This window comes from Triticum aestivum, chromosome 7A, assembly GCF_018294505.1.
Source record: "Triticum aestivum cultivar Chinese Spring chromosome 7A, IWGSC CS RefSeq v2.1, whole genome shotgun sequence".
NCBI classification, from domain to species: Eukaryota; Viridiplantae; Streptophyta; class Magnoliopsida; order Poales; family Poaceae; genus Triticum; species Triticum aestivum.
The window spans coordinates 242,683,987-242,709,656 of NC_057812.1; the positions used below are offsets into that span (position 1 = coordinate 242,683,987).

The following is a 25,670-nucleotide window of genomic DNA, read 5'->3' on the forward strand; positions in this document are numbered from 1 at the left end:
TTATTTTTGCAGAAATCTAGGAGCCCCTCCATCATCCCCGCCGTCGTCCCCGTCACCGACCCTCCCCCCCCCCCCCCGACCTCGAGGTGAGACCAGCCAAATCTCCATGTCAATATGAGTCCTATAAGATATTTTGAAATGTTTTTGCTCATATTTCCAACCATTGAAATGCAATGACCATCAAGTTTGAATGCTCATATGATGTAGATAAAAACATGTATATCTTGTGTTGCTCAAATAGGATATGTGCTTGCCCCAAGTGGCCGGTCATGTTTGCAGGTTACACCTTCGAGTGGCCTATGTTTTGCCGGAGTGTTGATTCATTTCCATTCTGGCAAATTTTTCAGGTGCTCGATATCCTTTTTTAGCAAAGGTCATGCCGGATTTTTCCGTGAATTTTGGCATGACTTGTGGTAGAATATGTAGGAAATATCGAGTGGCCTGGATTTTCTAGAAAGATAATTAAACGATATTTCGGGTTGACTTTAAGTCTGTCGAGGCTCCACCATATATGAGATGACGAAGAATCCTAACTGTTGTCGTGGGGGCCGTTTCTCCTTCTTCTCCTTATGCTAGACCATTGTTATGCACTAGGGGAAGGAGTAACGACCATCACCGACAGTCGCAAATGTCAGAGAGCAATCAGTGAGGGAGAGTCTCCACCATGCATGAGAGGAGGAAGAATCCCGACTGTTGTACATATATTTAATTGTACATATATTTAATTGTACAAGTTTAATCTTTGAATTGTGAACATAGGAAATGTCGTACTCGGACGATGAAAGTCTCCCGGGGGAGTGCGACTAGTGCAACGACGACCGAGGTCAGTGCGACAGGCCTCACCTGGACGAAGATCGGCGCTTTAGCATTAAGCTCTAGGAGACCTTCGATGTTGAAACGGTACGCAACGACAACAAGTGTTTTTTTTCGTAATTAAGCGCGACTTCAACTATTCCAATGTGTAATTTTCATCTTTTACAATTCAACTAGCTTATCTCATGCCATGCAAGACGCTATGTCTTGGAGAGGATGGGTTTTGAAGACCATGAAAGTTTTGAAACAAAGAAAGTTCACCTAAGGACCCATCATGGTATGGATTTTGAAGTAAATCTGTACAGTTCTCAGAGTGTAACCCATTTTGGTTGCACAAATTGGGAAGCACTTTGCAAGATGTATGGTTTTTATGAGGGTATGCTTGTCATCATGGATCTTGGTGATCCTGACATCGACTAAGACAATATGGACATTTGGGTCTTTGTTGACACGCTTCCGATTCTACCGCTATGTGAGTTTCTCAAACATAGTTATTAACTAATTTATATTGTTTATTTCAAAATATTTGACAGCTTATTTCCATTGATAGCTTATTTTCATTCTTCAAACAATGTGCGGAAGATGGTAGACAGAACCTACTACACCGATGGCTCAGACTTAACCTATCAGGAGAAAAATCATATGATGGCATTTTGTACTGATCTTGAGAATTACAATATCTATTATCAAACTCCTCCACATTATGGTCAATACGTGCTACTAGTGCACGTGTTGAACCACGGTAACATTCATGGAGATGTCATGGTAAGATTTTTTACTATTACGACATTCGTGCATGTTTTGCGTAAATTCTTCTCAAACTGAACTACATTGCTAACTACAAAGTTATTACTATGTTTTTCAACAGAAAATCCCGAAGGATTGTGTGCCTCATCTGATGTATCAGAATGGTCGCCTTGATGTTTTGAACATACGGCCAGGTCATCCTACGAATCTCACCTATCCATATCGGATTTCTAAAACCAGTGAAGACATGAAAATCAAAGAATGCAAAAAATGTATGGACGGTCGTAAGGAGGTACTTGGAAGCAACATTGTGCGAAAGGCAAGAATTGAAGACAGGATAATCTCCATCCTCCATAATGGAGACTCATGGCCTATCTTGTTTTATGCTATTTTACCTAAGAGAAGGTAGTAGGTCCTATGAGAGAGAAGTAGGTCCTAGGTAGAATGTGTTATTATGTGGTACAATATGTTAGAGTTCATGATGATGACGAGGAAGTTGTGATTATGACTAGTGACCAACTTCCTATATGATGTCTCGTTGGTGAAAATGATGATCATGAGGAGGTGTTATATGACAATGATGTATTATGATGATAAGTTATTAATGATATAATGATGATGATGATGATGATGATGATGATGATACTTATTATATCATTGGGTGAAAGAACCGCGGATTAGTTTCAAGTGGATGCTCATCCACTTGAAACTAGTCCACGGTTCTTTCACCCAGTGATGTAATAACTCATTATGATGTAAAAATAATCTCTAAATTACGGTTGTATGAAAACTTGTATAAAGGTGTATGAATACAACATGAAATAAAAAGAAATATAATACGAAATAGTAGTAGTAGCGCGGGCTCCGAGAGGCGCTACTAGTAATTACCAGTAGCGCGCTTTCAAGCAAGCACTACTACTAACTGGATATCGCAGTAGCGCGGTTAAGCCCACGCTACTGCTAAACATTAACTATAGCGCCGTACTAGTAGTGCTGCCACCCGCGCTACTGGTAGGCCTAAAACCCGCGCTACTGCTAGACTTTTCCCTAGTAGTGTATGTACAAATATGAATGAATTTCATTCAAATTTTTCGAATTTTCGCCGAACTATATTTAAAAAAGGGCGTCTGGGGGCCAACTTGGGGCGGCGGGTGGGAACCCGACCTCCCTCACGACAAAAATATCGCCGGCTCGCCCCCAGGAGGCGCTATTTAACTCCCTGGGGGCGCCGAATGAGTGGATATGCTCTAACCCTATAAAAAAATTAAGTAGTTGAGAGGAAACATAACTTGTATTGACTTTACTAATTATATATATATACAGCCGGTCTATTCTGCTAATATTAGCAGAATAACTATTCTGATAACACTTCCGCACTGCACGCTCAACGTAAGTGCACTGCACATTCTGTAGCAAGGGTACTCCGATACACATTAGTGAACTTCTTGTCGTAAAAAACTGCACACAATGTTTTTTCAGTATTGTTTTTGCTCTAGTTTTTTAATCGTTTATCGGAACGAGGCGTATAATATATCGTTGGAAAGCTATGGATTAGGCGCAACTTCGCCATGTTGAACACTTTTCGTGATTCCTCGTGTTCTAAGAGCAGTTTCAAAAATGGTGCGGCGAACGACGAGTGGCAGCGAGTGTATTTTCACGATTTTTTCTAAACCGCTCGTCAGAATAAAGCAAATGACACGCCGTTGGAAAGATATCATCGAGGCACATCTTTTTCATATCCATTATTTTTTCTAATTTGTTACGGTTTAAGAGCAGTTTCAAATTTACTAAATCGCGGAATTACGTTTTTTTGAATTTTTTTTTCAATTTTCGGTATTGTTTTAGTTCCAGTTTTTGAACCATTTGCCGAAATGAGGAGTATGATACGCCGTTGGAAAGCTATGGACAAGGCACAACTTTCTTATGTTGGAATATTTTTGAGTTTTCTTACTGTTTTTAGTTAACTTTGAAAATTGTGCAACTGACGATGGGAGGCAGCGGCCATTTTTCGCAAAAATTTTGCAAACTGTTGGTCGAAATGATTCGAATTATACACCATTGGAAAGATATCGATGAGGCGCAACTTTTTCATGTAGAACACCCTCTCTAATTATTTATGGTTGAAGAGCAATTTTGATTTTAACGAAATGCGGACACCGTTTTTTCACGACCCAAAATCGTCGTATGTACTGCATCAGACAAAAAACCGTACTGCTTTCAGACTAAAAACGCACTTCATCCGGCCGACAAGTGCACTGCATGATTTCTTTTTTATGGGATGTAAATTTTCCTAAACGAGGTAGCAAACCGCACTTCTTTAGACCAAAATCCACACTTCATCAGACGGACAAGTGCAGGACAAGTGCACTGCATGATTCCTTTTTTGTGGGACATAAATTTTTCCAAACGAGGTAGCAAACCGCAGTTCTTTAGTCTAAAACCCGCACTTCATCAGACAGACAAGTGCACTGCATGATTTCCTTTTTGTGGGACGTAATTTTTTTCCAAACAAGGTGGAGTGCACTCCATGTCGAGCGTTGATGAACCATAATACTATGAAAAGTGAACCTCGAGACTACTGTAAACGGGCCGTACTGCATCAAACAGAAAACTGCACTTATTTAGACTAAAAAACATACTTCATTGGACACAGAAGTGCACCGCATGATTTCTTTTTTGTGGGACGTAAATTTTCCCAAACAAGGTGAAGTGCACTGCTTCAGACTAAAAACCGCACTTCATCAGACAGACAAGTGCACTGCATGATTTCTTTTTTGTGGGATGTAAATTTTTTCAAACGAGTTGGAGTGCACTTCATGTCGAGTGTTGGTCAACCGCAATATTATGAAAAGTGAACCTCATCAGATGGACAAATGCACTGCATGATTTTTTCTATGGGACATAAATTTTGCCAAAAAGGTGAAGTGCACTTCATGTCAAGCGTTGGTGAACCGCAATAATATGAAAAGTGAACCTCGAGACTATTGTAAATGGGCCGTGACACTAGTAAAAGTAAACCCCGTGAGTTTTTTTCAAACTCAATATTTTTTTACTTGTGTAGACTGGGCGAGTGGACCGCAGAGACTGAGCAAGTGAGACCACACGTAATGAGAAGTAAACTGCTTTTCGAGGTGTTTTTTCAGATTACCAAGTGAACCATAAAGGAGTTTTATAGTAAACTATGTGAGAGAACAAAGTGAGCCACACAGCCATCTAGAACACAGCAGAATCAACGATGCGGTACCCAACAGAACTGCACTAGGCAATGACTTGCTTATACAAAGTGACCATCCATTCTTACTACCCTTTTCTCTCTGCGTTTCCCATAAACAACAAAACAAACTTCAAATGAACATCGATGTTCTCTTCTTTTTCTTACTGAGTGCACTGCAAATGATTTCCAGAAGAAAAAAGAGTGAGCTGCAAAACAAGAAAATAGTGAGCTGCAAAAACAAAAAGAGTGAGCTGCACCACACTGTAAAACTAAACACACCAGAAAAAACTGAATCGCATCGGGTGAGCACCCAATCCACAACGTCGCTGGAACTGAAAAATTAGTGTAGCACGCCAGAGGCGGACGGAAGCTGTGGGAGGAGAGGACCCAACGAGATCTCGTCCCTGGCCAGGTCGCCTCGGAGGGAGGATAGGAGGCACTGGTGAGCTCATCGGTCAGGGGCCGCCGGGACTGGACGACAGTACAGAGGTCGTCGAATAGTGAGGAGGCGAGCGGGGTAGTGTGACCAGGTCGTCGGACGGTGGTGGAGATGTGGAGGCGAGGAGTGCACATGCCTCCTCCTGTATTGACGTACTGATGGACAACTATTCCAAACCCAGCGGCGTCTCGCGGTGGTAGATCCGGAAGAGGGAAGAGGAAGCGGAAGCCCACACTCAGTGCACTGCACGCACGCGCTCACCAGGCTGCACGTGCTCACCGTCCGCACTGCTTGGGGGCTGAGGTCATGCCCGGCGACTCCACGCTCTCCTCCCAAGGCTGCACCCGCGCGAGCACTGAACGGCATTACGCGCGCCTCTGAGCTGCACTGCCACACTGGCCGAACTGCCCGCACCGTACTGCATGTTCCTCATCAGCGACGCAGATCAAGGCAAGGGGATGGTCGACGAGGCCGGGGGAGGGCAGAGGCAGCGGCGTCGAGGTGGAGTTCCTCCCTCTCCCTCGCCCGCGCAGTACCAGCGCCACCGCTGCGCGTGCCCGGGGATAGCACGCCGGGCGGCGGATCTGGCTGAACGGCGACTGGATCCGACAAGAGAAACGCAGTTACTGCCCGATCTAGAGTGGTGGCGGGGAGGAAGATGGCCAGAACAGCGTCGCGCGGTGGGCCGGTGGTGGTCGTGCGGCGCGGTGGGTGGTGGCCCGACGGAGGGGTGGGAGGCGGTGACCTGGCGACGCGCTCGGAGGCGGTTCTCGGGCGGCGCGACCATCCAGCGGGCCGGCTAGGGAGGAGGCCGGGTGGAGGCGCCGGTCCCGGGAGGGGAGCATGGACTCGCCGGGCTTCGAGAAGGCCAGCCAGGCGGCAGCACGAGGCCGGTGGTTCTGTAGCCGTCCGGCGCGGCGGCGGGGCCTGTGTGGTGGGAGGCGGTGGCCGGCGCTGTGGGGGGAGGGGGTCTGGATGTGGTGGGGTGGGGCGCCTCGCGGCGGAAGGTGGTGGCAGGTGGAGGTGGGGGAAGGGGAGGGGAAGGTGAAGGCAGCGGGGGAGGAAGAAGGGCGGCGCTGGTGGCTAGCCGCCGGCTAGGATTTGGGCGCGGGGAGGGGGAAGAAGGTGGGTGGGAGTGGGGTGCGGTTTTCTTTCTTATTCCTGTAGTTTGGGCGGATGGTGGGGTGTTAGCAGAATAACGGTAGTGTTATCATAATAAGGTCTTAAGAAGTGTTATCATAATAAGGTCTTAAGAAATGTTATCATAACGGTAGTGTATATATATATATACACACACACACATATATATATCCCTCAAAAAGTTATATATATTCCTAAAAAAAGTTATATATATATAATATAATATAATATAATTGTCCGTGTGTTGCAACAAAGCCATGCATATTCTAGTGGTTTAACATAAATCGTGTTTAACATATACCTTTAGGATTGTTAACTTTCTCCTCTTTTTCATCCATCCACTAAACTCCACGTCTCCCTTACAATCGAAGCAACTGGTCTATATTTCATTGTCACGGTAAACTCCCCCCACCACACACTCTAAAAATGCCAATATGTTAAATAGTCAAATTGAGTTGTGGCATATTGTCCCATGAATCATAAGTATGGAAAAGTACAGAACCGGTAAGCACACAAATAGTCAGAACAATGCATGCAACACTTTCCACAACTTAGGCCGTGTTTGGTATGGATGTAATTTAATACACGTGTATTAAATTTCTGGGTGTAATTTACTTTCTAAGAGTTATTTATGGTTGGAAAGCGAAACGATGGACGGAGATCTGTAATTTTTACAGGTGTAAGTGGAAGGAAACGAGGATCCAAGCAGGGCCTTAGGTGAGATGAAAATAGTAGTGCCCACTATAATTTTGCTGAATTACGGATCAAGCACACCCATATTACCCATCCAAGTTACATGTTTGTCCTCAGCTCACATATTGTACGACATACAATTGTACTGTTAAATTAAATGTTAGTGATTTGCCATAGGACTAAACAAATTTTGCATGACGCCTGGATCAGTATGGCCGGATCCTTGAGGAAGTACTCACCAAGCTCGATGGAGAAAGGACCACTGTGACGGACTGCAACATGCTACGAGGAGACGTGCCATGCCCGGCCTCACCAGATCCCAGCTTATGGCAAAAGTAAGATACACACAACAAAAAGTGGTAGCGGCCTGACGGGCCTCCTGCGCGCGAAGGAGCGGCGTCGTGTGGGCAGCGATGGTGGCGGTTGATTTCGGTGCCACATAGTGGAGGTGGGCAACGGTGAGGCGCAGCATGTTTGGGAGAGCGGCAGAGCTAGTACAGGGGATGCGACGGTGGACTGCTTTGTGGCGGTGCGGATGTAGCTGTAGCGTGTGTTCCAGGGGCTGAGGAGGCTGTCCTGGGCCATGGCGGCGGTAGCGCTGTGGTGGTGCGGGCAGCGCGCTGAGCTCGCCTGATGGCAACGACGCGGATGTGCCGGATGGTGGCGGTGCATGTCTGATTTTGACCCGTTCAGTGGTTGCGGCCATGGTGTGGTTGTCCGACTGGAGTTAGTGCAGCAACACCCGACGGTGACTATGCCCGGAACGGTGCAGTTGGAGATTGATGGCTGGAGGCTGCGAACTCTCGGTCGTCCTAGAGGTGAAAGGTGGGCTGCGTGCCCTTGTTTGTGCGGATCGGAGATGGACCACGGCGTTCCGGCTGCCCATCTTCGGTGAAGCGTGAGGGATGCTACGGGAGCAGTGACGATGTTGCAGCCAAAGCGCGTCTAAGCCGAGTCTAGGCTACAACATCGGTGGTCCCCGTCGTCATGCGGTCGCCTCTGGCTTGCAGCTCTGCCGTGGTTGCTGAAGTGAGAGGGGTATTACTGTAGCAGTGACGACGTTGCAGGTCGGAGCGCATCGAGGCCGAGTCATTGAGGTTGAAGCAGCGGCGATGCTGCACCCACTCTATCATAGCAAGCTACCGTTGTTGCTGCAGGGCCGGTGGCGAGGACCCCAACTGAGACACTGACCGCTGTTAAAGGGATCGAGGAACTCTTCCATCCACGGCTGCAATGTACGCGCCTGCAGCATGGTGGCCGCTGAAATAGAGCAGGAATATGGAACTTGCATGCTTGCATCAGGAATTTGGTTTCCTCGGATCACCAGTGAAACTGTGGACGCATATGCTTCTATCTTTTAGCTGAAATGCTTGGACGACCGGCTGGGCGTCATGTTCAAATATGAAAATTGCTCCTTTGCAGTCTCAGCTGACAAACCAAAGAACATTTACGAAAGAGAGCAACAAATACTGGAAATGAAGACCAACTGGTGAAGAGCCCATGGGGCAAAGCAGGGAATTACTGATTCCAATATATGATACCACAGTGACAATGTATGATTTCTATAAACAATTTATTTATGCAAGTGAAGCCACAAATCCTAGACCATCATCTGATTGTCATATCCACAGATAATCACCGCACTGCTTCGATTATCAAACACTAATTAACCTGCAGTACTTAACGGGACACCTGCTCCCCGCAGCTTGGAACAGCGAGGTGGTGTTACCAAGCAAGTGTTACATTGCACATGCCAAAACCTATGTTGCACGGATACTTTAGAAAGCACACGTATCCAGCTAGCTAGATACTGCCCCGATACGGCTCGATATGTATCCCATAAGTATCCCTTGATTTTTTTATTAAAATAAATAAATAATGTTTGATACTCCCAGGATACTTTTGCGATACGTTTTGGATACGTGAAATTCCTCGTTTGACGTGAAATTCCCTCAGTAGTAAAGGCACGTCTTTTGAAGATTCCTGACATGAGTGTGAGTTCATGTCAAAACATGTTTGTCAATGTTCTGGTTTAATTGAAAGGTAAGCAAGAGAGAGAGAGTTGATGCACTGATTGGGATAGGAAACCTAGGGAAATCCCACTGCCAATTAATGGAAGTGGACCAAGTGTGAGAAAAGAAAGGGGTAATCCTATTGAGTCATGCTTTGACCTAGAAGATCCTTATTTTTTCACATTTTTAATAATTAATATATGTAATATCTATATATAAATGTATCCCGGTATCCATGTTTTTAGAAAATTTGTGTACCAGGCGTATCCCCGTATCGCATATCCGATATGTATCCAAGTATCCATGCAACATAGGCCAAAACCACATTATAGCATGAAATAGAAAACTTGGTTTTGCACACCATAATTAGCCAACAATGTTTTCCTAAGATTACCTACTTGGTTGAACATACCATAAACAGAATGCAACCGTAAGCCTTATGCTATTTAGCTAAGTATGTCTCCACTTGTCAAATTGCTTACAGAAGCAATTTTCTCGCCAGTCTAAACCCATGATGAAACCAACAGCCATAGATGCAGCAGTAAGTAGTGCTACCATCAGCTTCATGTTTGATTCATCGAAGTCCTCCCTATCAAAATGATGCGCGTAATGCATGAATGTTAGGATCATTTTGTCTCATCTGGTTAAAAAAATACTCCCTCCATTTTTGTTTAAAGGGCGCAGCTCCAAATTCAGCCGTTTTCACAATCGAAGCATGCAAAGGCGCAATACATTAATTAGAGTCTTAATTTCTCTCTTTCCTCTTCCCTTCCGGAGTCTGCATGCAAGTGGGAACAAGTTGTGGCTTGTAGAGGTGTGAACGCAAATTACTTTAGTTGCATGCCGTCGTCTGTACTCCCTCCGTGTTGCATGCAGAAGCTGTTGCTCTCCTTTTCCCAGCGCCTCCTCTTCCTCTTGTGTATAAAAGTGCAGACATTGCTTCCTCTTCCTTGAGCCAGCGAGCAGGAAGGCAACATGGAGAAGCTTGGCGAGGTTGAAGAGGTGCAGGGCGAGGTGGAGGTTGTCAAAGAACTCGAGGATGACGAGGTGGAGGTAACACATGGCCAGGTGATAGAACTCGAGGATGAATTCGAGAGGGTTTATGCAACCATCCAAGATCTTTTTCAGAAAGTTGATCGTGCAACCAATGTCGGAGCTGGTGAATCAAGGATTTTGGCTAGGGCAAGGTACATTCGCAGCACTAACCTTGCGTTGCGACACAGGGCTACGTCTTCATGTGATGGATGCATCTTCCCTGCAATGTGCCGCAACTGTGGTGTGCGTGGTGAGGCATCGATTTTTTGCTGTCTTGCTTGCTCTCTGCCGGTGCCAATGGACGTGGTACCTTGTGAGCTATGCGGAAATCCACTTATGTGTGATGATTACTGGTGCAAGGACTGCGCAACGACTGTGGGAATTGGTGAAGATGGTGTGCACTCTCGTTGCGGTCGCAACACCTCAACCATTGCCGAAGATGACAATGCATTTGTGCTGGACACCGAGATGAACTAGGCTTCATGTTGAACAAGAAATAGCCATGTTTAAGTGGATCTTGGTTGTGAATTATGGATTGAAATAAAAAAATCTGCGAACCTTGATCTTGGTTGTGAATTATGGAATGAAATAAAAAATTCTATTGCAGTGGATTTTTTTTTTGCGTTTGTATGAAGTATGTCAGTGCTAAGTTTTTTATCAAAGTTATCACTGAAACTGTTAGCTATCACTGAAACTTGTTACACCGAGATGAACTAGTCTGTTAGCTATCACTCAAACTTGTAAGGCAAATGTCGAATTGTACTCCAAGTTTTTTCTCAAAGTGCAAAAGACAGTCCCAATATTGCATTGTAAACAAACTTTCAAAGACAGTATTCTCTGTCAATGCTAATGTTTCAACTCAAAGACAAACTTTGAAACACAAACTTTCAAAGACAAACTTTCAAAGATAGTCCCAATATCAGCTAGTAAACAAACTTTCAGGACAATGCTAATGTTACAACTCATGTTGAGTTCAAGTACTGCATTGCCTGCTCGACATATTCTCTGTCAATCGTCAAACGAACCGGGAGAATACCTTTTCTCTCTAGTGCTTTTTTCTTCAAGTGAGGAACAGCATAGTGGATAGACCCCTTGTGCTTGATGATCTCTCTCATGCACGCTTGATGACTCAACCAGATCCTATTGAGCCTTTGATGGGGGTACTCAGCTAGGGATTAATTAACCTATGACACATGACATGAAAAACTCAAAACAGTTCATACACAAATAGGTATATATCACATAGAACATAAAAAGAATACCAACCAAGATCTAATCAGTGCAATACCTTTTGGACAATCTCGGCTAGGGTCTTGGGCATCTTTCTATGGAACATTGCTTGAATTGAGGCAAACCAACCAAGATCTAATATGTTTGTGTTAGGAGAATTAGGTGGTTGGTATATCATCCTAATATCCCAACCACCCCTAGCAGCTTCCTGCAAAAAAAGTGGATCATCTGGTTTTATATGAGTCTTAGCATTGTCCTGCTGTACGTAGATGGTATTCCATCTATTGCTCTCAGGCCACTTCTCCTTTATAGCCGACAATACGTATTTCACTAAGTACTCCCGACTTTTCTCCCTGTCCGTTGTATCTGCAGGCTTCAGCTCCCATGCCCCCCTCAACCTATGGATATAGAAACAAATATACTCAAACATAGCACAAAGTAGTGAATAATGTGCACAATTTTTTTTAGCACAAAGTAGTAACAAGAACAAGTACCAACCTATTCTGACTTCTCTTTTTAGCTTGCACCCACTATGTGTAAGCCCAAACCCCTATCTTGCCATCAAACACACAATTGCCTTGAGCATCATACCTTGGTCTGGCCATTGCGGACAAGAACATAATTTTCTGAATGTGGCTTTTATTTTTACATTCCCGGTGTGGTGCCTCCTCTCTATGACTCAAATACATGTTCTGGGTCTTCCGCGTGCGATAAAACCATTTCTCATCTATATGAACCACATCCATATCAGCCCTAAATGTGGGATTAATACCACCTAGGGATGTTATGCTACATGGTTCAAGATGCCTAAGAGCATACTCCAGACGAGCCCTTTGGTTTGCGTCAGTCAAGGCGGGCTTCAATTCACTTGTTATTCGTCGAATTTCCTTCATCTTCAACCTATCATTTAGAAATCCATAAAATAAAGGAATGTTGACATGTAGAAATTTGACAACAATTCAGTAGTAGAACTCTCACCTCCTCCAAACAGTGGTAGTTGACAAGTTTAGATGTCCAGCAACTTGTTCTAATGTTGTTCTCTCTCCAGGTGGGATGGCCTCCAATGCATCTATGTTTAAATTTATCTTTTTCCTTCCTGATTTGAGCTTCCGATTGTTTTTTACCCCTGTAATGCCTCCACCATTTTTAGCCTGCTACCATACCCTTTGCACTATTCTCCTTGGACATTCACAAGCTAGTGCAACAGCTTTAGAAACTCCATGCTTCAACCTATTACCCCCACCATTACGGGCAAGGATCTCAGAATATATGTGTCGCTTATCATCTGTACGGTAGTGCGTTCTTGTCTCCTTGTTCGACATAACATCTAAATGCATTGGACAGAATAATTTGACATGAAAAATATTGAATATTACTGAAACACACAAATATGATCAAAAGGTGCTTACTCAAATCGATAGGTTCTTTTTGGATTTGAACATGCTCTTGACTAGGAGGGTATTCGTCGGCATGGGCAAAATTTGGGTTGTATCCAACCCCTCGGTAGCCAATTATTGGAGTGTCTCTGTTGGTCATCTCCTGCCCATTCTGTCCAGCAAGGCCGAACCCGGTTCCTTTGATCATGCACACGTGACAGCAGACAAGAGTTTAGGGTACATGATCATCTAAAACTACAAAAAACTATGAGTACATGATCTACAACTAGGGTTTAGGGTTTACCTTCTATGGTGGCAGCACGGGAGGATCCATCTCTGATCCGTATGCCACCGTCGCCGGAACTGAAAGTGAAGCCCATGGACTCACTGCCGCCACTGCCGAACGAGATCCCGCCGCCACCATTGACGAGGCTAAACCCCATGAACAAAGATCTTACCATCTCTCCGCTACCTGCCACGGCTCCGCCAATGGAGACACTCCAGTTCGAGGAACCGGCCTCGTTAGGTGCCGGAGGACGAGATGGGCGTGCGAGGCCGACACGCCGTCGAGGCAATGTCGTTGGAGGAGGATGCGGCTCCGAGCGAGCGGTGCCAATGGAGAAAGCTGGCATCGACGCACGTCCTGTGAGACCAAGAGGAAGAGGAGGCCGGCGATCTGATCCCCCTGGCTTTGGTGGCGCCATTGGAGTGAGATGGAGGAGAGATGCAGACCGATGTCTGTTCGTGTGCCTCCATCTGCACACATATATAAAGAGAGCACCGGTGGGAAGATCGGCGGGAACTATTGATCAGTGAAAATTTCATTTACAATTTGGCAACGGGGAAGATCGGCGCGAGTTTTTGATCGGAGATGAAATTTTCACTCGCGTTTTTGAGGGAAACTGAGCGGGGAGAAAGGAACGAGTGCGGGAAGAAGAAGAAAGATAGGAAATCGCGGCTGGAATTGGCTCCACCAGTGCATGCGAGGAGATGGCTCGCTGATTGGCCGTGGTGGTTACTAAGCGTTTTTAACGCGATTAGTTAGGCGCAGAACCTTAGCTCCCGATGCTAATATCACGTCCCACGTCCATGATTTTCGTCCAATTACTAGGCACCTTGGTCCCAGAGTTTTTTGAGCTGCGCCCTTTAAACAAAAATGGAGGGAGTAGCTACCTTGCCATCTATCTCCACTCCCTTTTTTTCTAATGTTGCCAACAAATGATTAACCTCATGCTTCATCTTCCTAGCAAAATCAGTTTCAGCTCCATTGCTGGATCCACCCTGGTAAGACTGATTAGAGAACTATAATTGAGATAGTGATACATGAGTTAAAACAGCTATTCATGCATGTTAGTGGATGCTAACGACAGAGCATGCATGGCTGCAGTTGACTAACAATAGTCATTTTAGAATCCATACTATCAAACTTTTAAAAGTTTGACCACTTGTATGTCTAAAGCTATCAAAACTGACTATATAAATTTATATTACTAGTGTTTTTTTTGGAAATGCTTTCACGACAGTATAATTTATTAGAGGATATATATTGATATATAAGCTATACACACTAATAGAAAACAGAGCTTTAAAACCGGTTTGTAAGGGCCTTTAGTGCCGGTTATGCAACCGGCACTAAAGGGTGGAGACTAAAGCCCCCCCCCCCCCTTTAGTACCGGTTCGGCACGAACCGCCACTAAAGGCCCACCACGTGGCGTGAGCTCGCGTCGTGGTATGGTACTAAAGGTATATTTTTTTGAATTTTTGAAAAAAATTGTTTTTTTTCAATTTTCGATTTTTTGAATTATTTGATGATTTAGTCTCTAATCACCCCTCTTAACTGCTCAAGTGTTGTTCACTCATTTCAAATCGTCTAACTTCCCGGCCGGTCACCCATCCTCTCACTCCCCCAGCCTGAGCACGCTTAACTTCGGAGTTCTATTCCCCCTACTTTCCAAGTCTGCACTTGTTGTTTTCCTAACAAATGTAAGCTGTCAATCCTATTAACCCTCAGCAGTTTAGCTTGAGCATTAGGTCACACGTTTCACCGTTTGAGTTTGAAACTATTATTCTAAAAAATAGTAATTATTTAGTAACACTAATATTTCTTGAATAAGTTTGACCACAGTTTGACCATAATTTGACCAAATTTGACCAAAATTCAAAAAATTGAAACAATTATTTAGTAACACTAATAGTCTTGACTAATTATGTAGTAACATTAATACTTCTTGAATAAGTAGTTTGACCATAGTTTGACCAGATTTAACCAAAATTAAAAAAAACTAAAATTTGAGCATATCTGTTTTTCCTTTTGGAATTTGAGGATTCTAAAAAATTGCAAACAGGCCGCAGGCTGTCAAAATCGGATGCGGATTTTCGTGCTGAATTTTTTGATATATTATAAGTTTTTTCCGACATCATTGCAAAAGTTATAACCGTTTTATATTTTCCCTACGCTTTTTGCAAAACATGTCCAAATCTAAGTGTTCATATTTTCCTAACTAGTAGATGTAGTAATATAACTAGCTCTTGAAGGATTTTATTTTTCAAAGTTTTTATCATTTTCTTTTGATTTTGCAAAATTGAAATGCGATAAGGGGGGGGGGGTAGAGTTTGACAATTGCCTTATAGTCCCGGTTTGTGTCTCCAACCGGGACTATAGGTCAGACCCCTTTAGTCCCGGTTCATGGCATGAACCGGTACTAAAGGTTAGCCCTTTAGTACTGGTTTGTGCCACGAACCAGTACTAAATGTGATCATGGGGCCCTGGCCTGACGCCAGCCTGCCACCACCCCTTTAGTACCGGTTCGTGGCATGAACCGATACTAAAGGTTCAACACGAACCAGCATTAATGCATAGCCGTTCGAACCGACATAATGGTACCATTAGTACCGGGTCAAAAAAACCCGGGACTAATGTGTCTCACATTAGGTCCTTTTTCTACTAGTGACAGTAGCAGTCAAAGTTACATTTTGACAACCACAAAAAGTCACAGAAAAATAGAAAAAAAGGATGGAATACTCTTCTTCCCTCCAAATAAATTAAACACGTGTATATCATGGAATTAACTGTTCATCATATCCATTGTGTACCCAAAGTGGGAGCGGGGACAGGGGCCCACCCACCACAAATTGCTTCAGTGAGACCTAATTATCACAACCTTTTTAAGCAAGAGTGACTAATTTAGCACATAAATCTAAGACAGGCCTCCTCTGCAATCCGGCATTTTCTGTGCACATTTCAGTGGTAATATTCATCATTATTGGGTCAAATTAATTACAGAACGCTGCCCTAAAAAGGTCTTGACGTAGGAAATTGCATCAAACCTACAACTTTGCTATTGTCTCGGGAAAAGGCCAAGGCGCATCATATACTTTGTTAGGTATACAAACCCTTTGATGGGGTTCTACTGGTTAATTTGGTGATGAACGATGGATCTCATCAGAACAAGGCAGTGGGAAAGAGAATTGCGGGAATCAGAGGTTAATCGATCGAACAAGGTCGGAACTAGGTACTTGATAGGTGGGAGGCGGAGAGTCCGCCGGCGACCAATCCCGCCGACGAGTGCTGGAGGGAGAGCGCAACGCCATCACACAGGAAGAATCTTCTGTGTTGGAGGAAGGGGGGCGGCGCTAAGGTTTGTTGTGGTTGCTGCGCGGTGGGCAAAAGAGGGCTTTTGCTGGGACGTGGAGTGTTTTTAGGCTTAAATTACTATTGACTTTTGGTCAAGATTTAACACGATTTAATCCCTATTTAAAAGTTTTGGAATCTGACTACTCCCTTGGACCGGGTTTATTAAGCCGTCTCATATTTTGGATCCAACTTTAACCATCTATTTGACTAAAATATTATAAGCACATGCTATAAAAACTATATTGATGGATTCTATTTCATAGAGATTTTCCAGTTATATTATGAAATTATTCGCGTAGGATAGAGTCAGTTGGATAATGTACGTGTAGGATCGCAATAATTGATGATCGTTCACTGGGAGATAAGGCATTTGCGAACGTTTTTTTGGTAGTTTCTTCATATTCACCTAACATTTTCTTTAGAACATCATGTAAATTTCATTACTTGTTGGTTTCATATTGTGTTTCATATTACGTTCTTTAGAACATCATGTCATTTTCACTAGCTGCTATTAGTCTTCGTGCTTTCTCTATATTGCTTACTTGACTATGGCCTGTTTAGTGTAGTTCATTTTCCAATGCATATTATATAGGTTCAATTACTTGTTTTTCTTCAAAGACCTCGTGTTTTGAAGACTTTCATAAAAGTCGCCTATTCACCCCCCGCATCTAGTCGATAACTAGCACTTTCAGTCCCCGATCATAGTGTCACGTTAGCAGCATCCTGCAGTAGTGTTCATCTCGCGTTGAGGGATGGTTATATGATCCAATTAGATTAACATTGTTGAGAGATTGCACTAGCGAAAGTACGAACCCTATGCCTTGCTTTCAAGCATTGTAATATCGTTTGTGCTTACTTTTTTTACTTGCTACCTTGCTATTTTTTATTGTTCCTATTACAAAAATCAATATCTGTTGTCATTATTACACTTGTATCAGCATCTTTTCGCTGAACTAGTGAACCTATACAATTTAGCATTTTATTTGGTGTGTTGGGGACACAAGAGACTTTTTGTTATTTGGTTGCAGGGTTGTTTGAGAGAGACCATCTTCATCCTATACCTCTCACGGATTGATAAACCTTAGGTCATCTACTTGAGAGAAAATTGCTACTGTCCTACAAAACTCTGTGCTTGGAGGCCCAACATGAGTCTACAAGAATAAAGTTGCGTAGTAGACATCAGCGACCGACCTGGTCCGTCGGTTGCGCGCACCTCTGCGGGTCCCGTCAAGACCGTCCCAAGTACAGCGCACTTTTCCACTGATCGAGCATCGGTGAAAGTGCAACTAATCCCCGGGTGGTTTTGGTAATTCATAACAACATATAGCTTATTGAACTAATATCTATTCAAGTTGAATATTTCAGAAAGTTTAATGATTTGCATCGCATGGACTAGAGTTGTGGACCTCTCAAAATGCTAAGGACAAATATTGGCAAAATTTCAAGACTCTTCATTCTATTTTAGCGATCCAAGATCACATTGAGTCCATAGGAAAAACCAATACTATTAAATAGAGATGAGGTGTTGTTTAATGGTCTACTTGCTCAAAATGCTTAGTGATATGCTCCAAAGCCCTTGCTACCTTTTGAGCATGCGTTGGTTTTCCTTAAAGAGGAAAGGGTGATACAACAAAGTAGCGTAAGTATTTCCCTCAGTTTTTGAGAACCAAGGTATCAATCCAATAGGAGACTACATGCAAGTCGCCTAGTACCCACACAAACAAATAAGAACCTCGCAACCAACGCGATAAAGGGGTTGTCAATCCCTTCACGGTCACCTACGAAAGTGAGATCTGATAAACATAATACGATAAATATTTTTGGTATTTTTGTGGTGTTGTGACGCCCGGATAATTACCTACAGTAATCCTGCGTTAATGATGCCACGTCACCATGGTTATTGTTGTTAATCTCACGTTAGTTCTAAACCAACTCAAATTCAAATTTGAAATTAAGGCAAACAACAAAAGTTTTCTAAAAATTAAACTAAAATGTTCTAAATGTGTCAGATAAATCATAGGTAATTGTGGTGAGGAAACCAAACTGTGATAAAGAGTATAAAGGCTCTAAAGTAATTAAACAGTAGTTAAAACAATTAAGTAAAGGGAAATAAATGCCTATTGAATTTTATAAAATATTAAATTATTTTGGGTTAAGGACAAATGTGGCGGTAGTATATTTACAAATACTAAGTTAGGTGCTAGTGGTAAATTTTACAAAACTAAAAATAAAAAGAAACTAGAAATGAAACACAAAAGAATAACTAAAAAAAGGCAGAGAGAAGAAGCCTCCCGCCCCCGCCCCCCTCCACTGGGCTTCGGCCTAACTAGCCTTTGGGCCACCAGGCCGGCCCACCCCACTCCCCATTTCCTCCATGTCGGCCGAAACCCTAGGGCAACCACTCCCAGTCCCCCCCACGACGCCACTCCCTCTCCCCCTCCCGATCCAAACTGGATCGAGGCGACACCCCCACTCCCCTCGTCTCCTCCCGATCCCGATCTGGATCGGGCGCCGGCGCCGTCCACCCTCGCACTTGTCGCCGGCGCCTCACCTCGTCGCCCTCGTCCTTGACCCCTCCATCGATGGACCCCCCCTCAAGCATCGTCGCCGCCCTGGCTTCGTAGAACGCCGCACCCGAGGGCACCGCGCCACAACGCCGCCTGGACCTCGCTGGAGCCTCCCCACCGGACCTCGTCGTCTCCTCCCCAAGCCCCACAGCCGTGTTCGTACGCGCCTCCGTGAGAACCCCCTCCTCTCCCACCTCCCTGTGGCCACGCTGCTCGCCGCCGACCGCACTTGCTGCGCGCCCTGGCCGCACACGCCCCGCGCCGCCGTCAACCTCCTGGCCCCACTCCCGCTGTCGCCTGCTTGGCCTCTCCCCGCTCCCCGCCTCCACCGCCGCTCTGCTGCCGCGGTGCAGCCGCCGCACCACCCCGCTTCACCGTGGCCCCTCCCCGCGCTCGCCCATGCGCACAGCAGCGCCCCCCCCCCCCCCCCCCCCCCCCCCCCGCGCATCACGCCACCCCTCGCCTCTGTCGCCCCGACCGCCGCCGCTCCCCGCATCACCGTCTACTGTCGCCGCCCCCGTGCACTGCACCGCGCCTGCTGTCAAGCACGGCGCCCGGCGCTGGCGCCGTGACGGCTCCCAGGCGCGCCTGCATCGCCGCTCGTCCACCACCCGGTTGGCCCTATGGCCACTGACCAGTGGGCCCACGCCCCAGAAACGAAAATGAAAAAAGAATTAAAAATAATAAATAAATAAAATTATTAATTAATTAATTAATTAAAGGATTAATTAACTTAATTAATTTTGATTAATTAAACTAATCAATTAACTAAACTAATTAAACTGTTAGTTAATTAATTAATCAGTCACTGACAGGTGGGACCCACCTATCAGGTTGACTAGGTCAATGCTGACGTCTTGCTGACGTCATGATGACACAGCAAACACTGTTCTGGATAATGTTGAATTAAATAATTGAATAAATCCTAAAAATGAGTTAAATCTTTTAAAATTAATATAAAATAAACCGTAGCTCGGATGACAAAACTTTGTACATGAAAGTTGCTCAGAACAACGAGACGAATCCGCATACGGAGCCCGTTCGTGTGCCACGCATCCCTAGCATAGCGAACACGCAACTTTCCCCCTCCGGTCCGTCTGTCCAAAAACGCAAAACACTGGGCATACTTTCCCGGATGTTTTCCCCCTTTGTTGGTATCACCTAGTACTGCATTAGGACACCTCTAGCACCGCGTATTGCCATGTTATGCTCTGTGATGCTTTGATTGCTCTATTATTTATTGTGTTCCCCTCCGTTACTTCATTCCGGTAGGCCCCGAGACCGCTGTCAGTACCCCTGTGATCGACTACATCGATGACGAACCCTTCTTGCCAGAGCAACCAGGCAAGCCCCACTGATCACCAGATATCGCCTGCTCTTCTCTCTACTGCTTGCATTAGAGTAGTGTAGCATGTTACTTCTTTCCGTTATTCCTATTCTAGTGCATAGCCTGTCATTGTTGCTACAGTTATTGATACCTTACCTGCAATCCTAAAGGCTTAGTATAGGATGCTAGTTTATCATCAGTGGCCCTACATTCTTGTCTGTCTGCCATGCTATAGTATCGGGTCGTGATCACTTGGGAGGTGATCACGGGTATATACTTATATATATTATATGTGATGCATGTGGTGACTAAAGTCGGGTCGGCTCGTAGAGTACCCGCATGTGATTCCGATGTGGGGGCTGAAGGGGAGTGGTTCCATCCAGGTAGTGGTGGACCTGGGTTCCCGACGGCCCCCAACTGTTACTTTGTGGCGAAGCGACAGGACAGGTTGAGACCACCTAGGAGAGAGGTGGGCCTGGTCCTAGTCGGCGTTCGAGGTTACTTCAAAATAACACGCTTAACGAGATATGGGTATTTGATCTGAGTCTGGCTACTGGCCTATATGCACTAACCAACTACGCATGAACAGTTATGGGCACTTGACGTCGTGGTATCAGCCGAAGCCTTCGTGACGTCAGCGACTGAGCGGCACGCGCCGAGTTGGACTGGAACGCCTGCTGTTCTATAAGGGAGGCTAGGACTACTCACGGCCGCGTACGCAACGTGCTGGTGTGCAATGGGCGATGGGCCTAGACCACTTCACAATAGGATTTAGACCGGCGTGCTGACCTCTCTATTGTGCCTAGGTAGGGCTGCGACGTGTTGATCTTCCGAGGCCGGGCATGACCCAGAAAAGTGACAAAGGGGATCGAGCGTGTTGGGAAATGTGGTGCACCACTGCAGGCAAGTTAATCTATTCGAATAGCCGTGATCTTAGGTAATAGGACGACTTGGAGTTGTACCTTGACCTTATGACAACTAGAACCGGATACTTAATAAAACACACCTTTCCAAGTGCTAGATACAACTGATGATCGCTCTCTCATAGGGCGATGAGGGGAGGATCATCGGTTAGGATTATGCTATGCGATGCTACTTGGTGAACTTACCATCTACTCTCTTCTTCTGCTGCAAGATGGAGGTTACCAGAAGCGTAGTCTTTGATATGACTAGCTATCCCCCTCTTATTCCAGCATTCTGCAGTTCAGTCCACATATGATACCCTTATTCCATTTGATACCAATGCATACATATGTAGTGTAGCTCCTTGCTTGCGATTACTTTGGCTGAGTACTCACGGTTGCTTTGCTCCCCCTTTTCCCCCTTCATATATCCGATTACTGCGACCAGACATTGGAGGCCAGGAGCCAGACGCCACCGTCGATGATGACTACTACTACTCGGGAGGTGCCTACTACTACGTGCAGCCCACTGATGACGACTAAGAGTAGTTTAGGAGGATCCCAGGCAGGAGGCATGCGCCTCTTTCGATTTGTATCCCAGTTTGTGCTAGCCTTCTCAAGGCAAACTTGTTTAACTTATGTCTGTACTTAGATATTGTTGCTTCCGCTGACTCGTCTATGATCGAGCTCTTGTATTCAAGCCCTCGAGGCCCCTGGCTTGTAATATGATGCATGTATGACTTATTTTATTTGTAGAGTTGTGTTGTGATATCTTCCCATGAGTCCCTGATCTTGATCGTACATGTTTGCGTGTATGATTAGTGTACGGTCAAATCGGGGGCGTCACAAGTTGGTATCAGAGCCGACTGCCTGTAGGAATCCCCTTTCCAACTCCTTGGCCGAAGTTGAGTCTAGTCATTGCAAAACTTTTTACTAACTTGGTTGTGTGTCTTACAAACCCACGTCGCCATTTGGGTGGTATTAGGATCTTTTATTTCTCGTCTATACTCTAGGACTCTGATCTCTCTTCTATTCGGGTTAAATGATCTTACTAAATCTGACTCTAGGTTCTCGTAACTACTTCTCCCGGAGAGCCCCTTATCACAGATGATTGCCTACTGCACCAGAAGATTTTGATGATACTCTTCGATCATTCCCGAGACCCTTGTGACCTCTGCCTTTTCAATTCCCTACTACCGATATATCCATATGGATAACGACATACGCTTGTTGTTCATACCATTACTCTGAGTTTCTCTTGTTGTTACAAGATGCATCGAATTTCTCTCCGACTTTTTAGAATCCCTTGTACCACTGTCTTGTAGTTCCTTGCCGCAGAAATACCCTTACGGATAATTCCTCGAACTCATCGAGTATCCACTCATTCCCAGTTGTTCTTGTGTTCCGCAAAAGACTTCGAAATAATGTTTGATCTTTCAAAAATCCTCAACAGCCTGTTGTTCTTGGAATTCTTGCATACTTGCATTCCAGTTAATTCCATTGGTCTAGCAAATTACTTTAAAAACCTTTGTGACTGTCATTCTGATCCTTTTGATTCAACATGTGTGAGAATGCACACAATCATCAGTTGTTCCCTGGAATTTATCCTTCCGACTCAGACGTCATTTTAAACATGAGCTGGATCTCGACCAACCAAATTTCCATCGATTGTACCCCTAAGGCTATTCGACTTATCCATCACTAATCAGAGCATTGCTTCTGATCCCTTGTCTTGGAATTCATAATTCCTTTGCATTTAAGCTTTGAGTTAGTCAGTTGTTTCTATAATCTGATCTCCTTGCATTCTTCTTCCTCTGGTTGAGTACCGATGCTCACCACGGATCCCTTGAGGACCATCGGATCCTTTGTTGGATTTTATCCGACAGTGTCCTTCATATTCCATAACCTTGTGAGTCTTTCCACAGATATATAATGCCTTTGGTAAATTGTACCATCTTCTTTGTGAACCATGCTCTACTTTCGATCTTGAGTTATTCGCTCCTGAACTTGGGGGTATGTGTTCATAAGATGCCCCGATGTGTTAAACCTATGCCTTCCTTACTCTGTGTAAACCCGAAAGATTCCATGGGTCATAATCATCTAGTATTGCACCAGGTAAAACTTTCAACAACTAATGTCATTTTTGAAAAGCGAGAGATGAATGAAAGGTTATACGTTGAACAAGTGGGAGTCGACCTTGAACCCTGTGTTCATGCCCATGGACCCGATGTATACCTTATCATGGAAGCTTCTCTTAAAATAATTATACCCTTGTTATAAGTTCATCTTGTATCTGTGGACGTGGTTCCGACCATGTTTCTCCTTGATTCCATTTCTCGTGCAAGTTTGAGCACTTGTCTTTTGCAGAGCATTACCCTAGTCCAACCTCTACTTTGATCTGTCGACGAGTATTACCCCCTGGTATCTCGAGATTATCATGGAACCGCATAACTTCTTATGAGTTCTTCATCAAGTGCTACATTATCATTGATTCCAATTTTTCACGGGCTCTGAGTTATTAAACACTCAAAGACACCAATAACTGACTCAAGTCTGCACCGTGATTAATCAGCTCTTGGTAACCTTCATTACTTACAAGTTTGAACTCGATCACGTCATTCCTAGCCTGCTTGGCTATATCCTTGTCGTGCTGATTTTAACTGTGCTACCTAGTCCTTCTTCCCGGAGCAAAAAATTTGATGGTGAGCTAATCTTACGTCGATCTTCCTCGTCATAACAATTGTCCTTGAATGACAAGCTTGATTTCAAGTTTGTGTCGTACCTATGGTTTCAATAACTTTTCGCTTCATCATTCCGTTGACTTGATGTCATCGCCAATCAGTTACATCTTCTTGAAACCTCTCAACAAATGTGTCGTGATCATCATCAACATTCCAAGGTCTTCCAGGATATCAATTGAATTCTTGATGAGAAATACCATCCTTGCCCCTCGATGACTTGTACTATCATCGACGACATCATTGCCTTCCCTTCGACACAAACTTGATCTTGTTATGGAGCTCCTTGCTATCCAGCTTATGTTATGTTCCACCTTGGATTATTATCACCTTTTATATCAAGGATGTTGTGAGAAATGCTCCACCTCTTAAGAATTCTTGTTATAGTATTACTTCTCGCCATCTCCGTTCATTTCTTGGTCCCCGTGTGGTTTCTAATCTGAATACCGGCTATCGAACTTTGAGGTGTAAATTCAAAACTTCTAGCAATTCCATTGCTTGGAAGTGAATGGTCTATAGTTTCATTCTACTTCTTTTGTTCATTTAGTCACCATTCTAACATTGATCGTGCGACCCAGCCCATATTTCGGGTGCACCTATCAATCAATGTTCAATTGTGTATGCTTTCCTTGAGCACACCATTATATCATTTGATCTGACAAATGTTATCTCCATGTTCACATGATTGTGGAAACCCATCTTTTTGGAAATCTGGAGGAATGGTTGCTAAGCCATCAGCCACCTCCTCACCCTCTCCTTGGCTTAATGATGAACTCTTGTTTCGGAACTCGCTTCCATGGTTCGTTTCCCGAGAATCTTACAATGTCATCTTGTCAATTGGTGTTGCTCCTTTTCTTCTCAGGCATCCCGCGTCTGAGGTATCCCGACACGAATTAGATCTGAACCTCAATAAGATATGATGGTGCACTACTAGGGAAAAGCCTACCAGCAGTGAGGGTTTTGTGCCTCTCAGTAGCGCGGGCACCGGCGCTACTAATAAGGCACTACAGCTAACGTACAGCAGTAGCGCCGGTTGTCCCATGCTACTGCTATACATGAATAGCGGTAGCGCTCTTTGGGAAAGGGCGCTACTGATATTATCAGCAACGCTGTTTCCTGGAACGCGCTACTGACAATGCGGCGCTACTGCTAAATTTCCCCCCTCGCTACTACTAGTTTATTTATTAGTTTTTTCCTGCATATTTGTTTTGTATTTGTTTTGTATTTGAATAGACTTTATACAATAATCTTTAGCATATCATACACATACAAATGTAATCATAGCATATACATACAATTAGTCTCATCAAATCATGTCATCATCATAATCATCATCCAACACAAAGTGGTCTCTCGTCATCATCTCGAAAATAGCGATACAAGTCTCGAATGATATGCAAATACATCGTCATCCATCTAAACAATGATATACGCGAGAAGAGCTATCACTTTGAGAACATGAGTTCCTATCCCTCTTTCGCATTAGCGTGAACCTCTAAACTAACTACTGCCTGTCGCTCGGAAACCGGAAGGGCCTGACACTCCGGCCACTTGTCGTATATATACTCCTGGCATAGCACTTCTTCGCCATCTATGATCTATGCACCTGCATCATCACATGAGTCGATGATATGCAACATATATAGTTGAGCAACAGAAAGAGACAGACTTGGCAAAAATAAAAACAACATATCATAAGCATAAATAACAAAGTTCATCGTACCCCAAAATGCCCTAACTAGAGTGATTTTCGCTAGTCGAGGAGGAGGACGGTTTAATTACATCACAAATAAAGTTTCACCG

The 25,670-nt window shown here is 44.4% G+C and overlaps 1 long non-coding RNA gene across 1 annotated transcript; it reads right to left on the bottom strand.

Moving 5' to 3' along the window:
• Positions 1 to 4,712: 4,712 nt before the first annotated feature.
• On the bottom strand, positions 4,713 to 6,318 carry LOC123149823 (uncharacterized). The gene is made up of 2 exons (XR_006474855.1): positions 5,054 to 6,318; positions 4,713 to 4,980 (listed from the first exon to the last, which is right to left on the bottom strand). It is a non-coding gene; the product is annotated as an uncharacterized lncRNA (long non-coding RNA).
• Between the last annotated feature and the right edge of the window lie 19,352 nt (positions 6,319 to 25,670).